Source organism: Mirounga leonina, unplaced genomic scaffold, assembly GCF_011800145.1.
Source record: "Mirounga leonina isolate KUSES-001 unplaced genomic scaffold, KU_Mleo_1.0 Mir_447, whole genome shotgun sequence".
NCBI classification, from domain to species: Eukaryota; Metazoa; Chordata; class Mammalia; order Carnivora; family Phocidae; genus Mirounga; species Mirounga leonina.
In genome coordinates, this window is record NW_023270757.1 from 5,950,384 (window position 1) to 5,956,096 (window position 5,713).

The window sequence follows — 5,713 nt, forward strand, 5'->3', positions numbered from 1 at the left end:
CCATACCACTTGGTAGCTTGAGCATCTTTAGGGGGGAAAGCACAGGGCTTGTGGGATACTTTGCGGCCGCTTGGAGGGGGAGGCAATAGTTGTGCCTTTGAAATTTAGGGTTGGGGGGGTGGTGGGGGGGTGAGGAGATGGGAAGGAGAGAATTCAAGTTCCGATATGAATTATATTTCATTTACAGCGGTCCGCAAACTTTCCCGGGGTACTTGTTAAAAAAACGAACACGTAAGCCCCCGCCTCAAGAGATCTTAATTCATTACAATCCAGAGATGCGCCTAGGAATCTGCATTTTAAATAATACCTCTGATGAAGTTGGCACAGGTGGTCCGAGGATCTCGGTTTGAAAGCTACTGCTCTCAGGGTGGTCGTCAATAACAACGAGCAGACTTGAATATGTTTACTTGTTACAGACGGAATGTTCATGGTCCTGCACCCCCAAATTCATGTGTGGAAACCTGACCCCCCAATGTGATGGTTTTAGGCAGCGGGCGTGAGGGTGGAGTTCCCGGAGAGCCCCCGGAGGGCCCCTGTAGCCCTTCCGCCCTGTGGGGACACAGTAAGAAGGTGGCCGTTGATGAGCTCAAGGTCAGGCTCCCAGCAGACCCTGAATCTGCCAGTGCCTTGCTCTTGGACTTCCCAGCCTCCAAAGCTATGAGAAATAAATGTGTTCTTTCGAAGCCACCTGCCTCGAGTTTCTAGCATCCCAAGCTGACTGAGACGTTACTAAGTGTTTATTTGTGAGGTGTTACTCTGTGCCTAGGGAAAGGTCTGGACCATCTCCTCCACGGCGTTTGGCCTGCCATCTAGTTAGGTGTCTAGCCGAGTTTTTTAAAAACTCAGGGGACAGATACTTCATAACTTCTTTTTATAGCCTGGTCAGTGCTTAATCATCATTACTATTAAGACTTCTTTTTCTTAGGTCTATAGAAATGTCTGCTTGCTGAAATTCAAGCCCATTCCCCCCTGTTCCTTCCTCAGAAGGGATGGAGAATAATTGGACGGTTTCTTAACAGTAATCTTTTATGTTTTTAAAGGAGCTTAGAGTTATCTTCCCATTGATCCACAAGGCATGGAATTCTGACTACAGCTCGGCAGTGGGCAGGATGGTGCACCCTGAGCTTCGGGGCAGCAAACCACAGACAGATATGCTCATGGTCAGGGGCCAGTTTCCCTCCTTAAAACTCCAACCAGTAGGTCCAAAGATGGCTGAATTAGGCCTAGACCTCAAACACGTCCAGTGCCTTCTCAGATTGCCTTCATCTTGGAGGACTCTGGGGCTTTAAGGAACTGGTTGCAGACATTGACGTCACCACTTTCACAGTTCACATGGAGAAAGTGAGCCCTCTTCTTTGAGCTTCTCTTAAACTCAGTTCTTTCTACCTTCCCTCACATTCCCGAAGTTTCATCCCTCTAACGAACAGACTAAAATTTTGTCTGACTAGTGTGGCCAGTTTTTGCAGAAAATGAATTGGGAAACTGAAATGGAAATTGGGCAATGTCTTTTCCTCTCTGTGGCAGGGGTGGAAAGCTCCGAGGTGGCCTCTGGGGGTTCATGTGTTTTGTAATCACCCCCCTTTGAGCGTGGGCAAGGCCTGTAATGTGCATCTAATCAGTAGACTATAGTGAAGGTGATAGGATGGCATTCATGTGGCTGTGTAATGTTATATAAGACTCTGCCTGGCAAGAAAACATGCCCCAGAGACTCTCCTTGATGGCTTTATGAAGTAAGCGGCCATGTTGGGAAAGCCCATGGGCAAGAAACCATGGGTGGCCTCTAGGAGCTGAGGGTAGTCTCCAGCCAACAGTCGGCAGGAAACTAGGGCCCTCAGTCCGACGGTTGCAAGAAAATGAATTCTGTCAACAACCTAAATGAGCTTGGAAGCAGATTCTTCCTGGTCCAGGCTCCCTATGGGAATGCAGCGTGGCCGATGACTTCACCGCGGCCTTGTGGGACCCTGAGCAGAGCTGCACAGTAAGCTGTGGTCAGACCCCTGGCCCACATAAACTGTGAGATAATAAGTATGCATTGTTTTAAGCTGTTAGACTTGTGGTAATTTATTACTCAGCAATAGCGAATGAATAGAATGACCCTTTGATTTGACTTACCTCGCTGTGTGTAGAGGGAAGTATACAACACTCATTTGAAAAGGCCTCCAAAGAAACATTTAACCTGGGTCCCAGGCCCAAAGGGGACGTCATATTTATATACTTGTAAATATTTCAAGTTTTGGTGGATCAGAACCGTGCTTGAAATCTCTTATGACTTTTACATAAAAGCTATTTTCCCTTAAAAAATAGTAATAATTATTATAACAACTAGCATTTATTTAGCTTGTACTATATGCTAGTCTCACTTTGAAGTGCTTTGTATATTCGAATTCATTGAATTCTCTTAACTGTCCTGGCAGATAGGCAGTATTTTTCATCCCATTTTACAGATGAGGAAGCTGAGGCACCAAGAAGGAAGACCAGCAGCTCATTATTAAGTGAATTTGCAAAAAAAAAAAAAAAAGGAAAGAAAGAAAGAAAGAAAGAAAAAGGAAAGGAAAGGAAAGATGAGGGGCAAAAGGCAAAACAGGCTTTTGGCCTTTTGATGTCTAATTATGTTTCCATGTATCTTCATTTTTAGAATTATGTCTAGCTGTTATGAAAATTGGACATGGCGTGTGCCTCAGTAGACTTCTGAGAGGGTCTGTGTGAATTCATCACAGGGATATTTTACCTCATGATAACGAAGTCCCGAGTAAAAGCAGTAAACACTCGAGTGAAACGTGAAAATGGTAGCAGCTCAAGCTCCTGGACCAAATGAGTCTCGCAGGTCTACTAAAGTTGGCAAGTCATTTGTAATGTTGTCTCTCTATTCGTGGCTTTTTCCAACCTATTCTCAGTTTTACTGATATTCTGTTGAAAATGTAGAAACAAAAGCCTGAGCTTGACGTGGTCAGTGGAAGTGCAGTTCTGTGGTGTTCTGGGTCGTGCTGATTTTATATATCCCGGAATGATATTAAATTACCTTTGGAAAAAGCAGCACAACATCCCTAGCTGGTAGGCCTCCTATGATTTACTTTTTTCTGCAGGCCTTAAATTTAATCAGGCATTCCCAAATTCTACTTGCAGCTTTTTTTATTTCTTTTGGCCTGCAGAACCCTATTCAGCTTCAGCGAACATGTTTTTAGTGAGTGCTAGGGGGTAATTACTAGTGTCTTCACTTTACAGATTAAAAAAACTGAGACTCAGAAAAGCCGAGCCGCCTGTGGTTAACAGTGAGAAATAACAACAGATGACTCTCTTGCTCCGTGCACGGGACTCTGTTCACGGTACCAAGCTGAGTGCTGGGTATCTCCCCTCCCCCCCAAAAAAATCCTCAATGGGAAATGATAATGTGATGGACCACACTTCCCCTCGTCCCCACGTTCTTGAGCCGGCAGGAAAATTAAGTAAAAGTTATTTAAATTTGACTGATCCTGTGCCCCCAAATGGTGGTTTCTCAGCACACCAGAATGCTCCACCTGCCCCGAAGTGTGATCTCCACTATCATGCACTCCGCCGGAGACTTAGTCCTTTGGATCCAAAGACCTTTTGGTCCTTAAAAGTTTCATGAAGACTTTATCAGCAGATTATGAGAGCTAGAGCCTGATGGGAGCCGGGAGTTCAGAGCCATCCAGTGGTTCTTTGAAACCCTCCCACATAAACTCTTCCCAGGGCCAGATGGAAAGGCATGATTTGGGGTGGGGGTTGGGAGGGGGGGCTTGTAATGTGGCTTTCCTAGATGGGCAGGGCTGAGCCCTGCAGTGGAAGTGCCCGGCCTAGAACATTTGTAACCAGACACACCAGTTGGAGTAGTCACTGAACTTCTAGCCTCCTTTAACAAACATTTTTTTTTTGTAATTGAGGTTTTTTAAATTTTTTTTTTACTTTATTATGTTATGTTAATCACCATACATTACATCACTAGTTTTTTTTTTTTTAATATTTTATTTATTTATTCATGAGAGACAGAGAGAGAGGCAGAGGGAGAAGCAGGCTCCCAAGGAGCAGGGAGCCCGATGCGGGACTTGATCCCAGGACCCTGGGATCATGACCTGAGCCAAAGGCAGACGCTTAACCATCTGAGCCACCCAGGTGCCCCACATCATTAGTTTTTGATGTAGTGTTCCATGATTCCTTGTTGGCGTTTAACACCCAGTACTCCATTCAGTGCATGTCCTCTTTAATACAGTGCATTCCTAAATACAGCGCACCTGGGTGGCTCAGTCAGTTCAGCATCTGCCTGCGGCTCAGGTCATGATCTTGGAGTCCTGGGATCGAGCCCTGTGTTGGGCTCCCCGCTCAGTGGGGAGCCTGCTTCTCCCTCTGTCTCTGCCTCTCCCCACCGCCTTTCCCTGCTCGTGCTCTCTCTCCCTCTCTCTCTCTCTCAAATAAATAAATAGAAAATCTTTAAAAAAATTAAAAGTTCCTAACTGCAGAAATGTAAAGGCCCTTATACCCACCCCTACTTTTGCTTTGCCTTTGGTCTAGTTTCATTATATATCCCATGCCCTGAGCAGTCCCCTGGCAGGAGAGTCCACACAAATTGAGTCTTCTGTGTCTGGGCTTCGAAGTGAAGAAACGTCTTTCCTAGATGGAACTCGGAGACCCCAGATGACCTCTCCAAGAGCCCCGTGGCTGGTGAGAGAAGAGTGGAAATGGGCTTGTAAGGTATTTGGGAGGATAGCAGGGAGGCCAGTAACAACAGAAGAAGAGAGGAAACGAATATTCACTATGAATTTCTCACACTTGGAGAGAATAAATAACCCAGCTTGACCTGTGCTGACTCATCCCTCAGCTCGCAGTTCTCATCATGCTGTCTGAAACCATGTTCACTCTCTCCTCTCACTTCATTCGTTTGTTCAACAACATTTACCATTGAGGCCCTCCTGTGTGCCAAGCATGATTCCAGGTGTGGGGATTCAACAGTCAACTGAATTCCTTTCCTCAGAGCAGAAATGACTCAATGGAGGAGTCGGACACATGAGTAAGTGATTGTAATCTAGAATAATAAATTATGTGGGACCATGTAGAAAGACAACCTAAGTGCATGCATTAGGTATTTATTGCCGCGTAAAAACTAACCCTGAATTTGGCTGCTTAAAACAAGCGTTTGCTATATTGTACAGATTCTGAGAGTCATGAGTCAGGGAGTAGCTTCACTGGGTAGGTCTAGCTCAAAGTCAATCATGAGGTTGCTGCAGCCGTCTTCCTCAGAGCCAGAGATCTGAGAGAGAAACAGAAGCTGCAATGTCTTTATAACCTAGCCTCCAAAGTGACTCACCGTCTTCTGCTGTGTTGGTTTTTTTAAAGATTTTATTTTTATTTATTTGAGACAGAGAGAGAGAGAGAGAACACAGGCAGGGGGAATGGCAAAGGGAGAGAGAGAGAGAAGCAGTCTTCCCACGGAGCAGGGAGCCTGATGCGGGGCTCGATCCCAGGACCCTGGGATCATGACCTGAGCCGAAGGCAGACGCTTAACTGACTGAGCCATCCAGGTGCCTCTCTTCTGCTGTGTTCTATTGGTCACAGAACCACCCCTGACACAGGGTAGAAGGGAACTATGTGAGGGCATAAATACTAGCCGGGGGCGGGGGGGTGCCTGGGTGGCTCAGTCGTTAAGCGTCTGCCTTCGGCTCAGGCCATGAGGGATCGAGCCCCGCATCAGGCTCCCTGCACC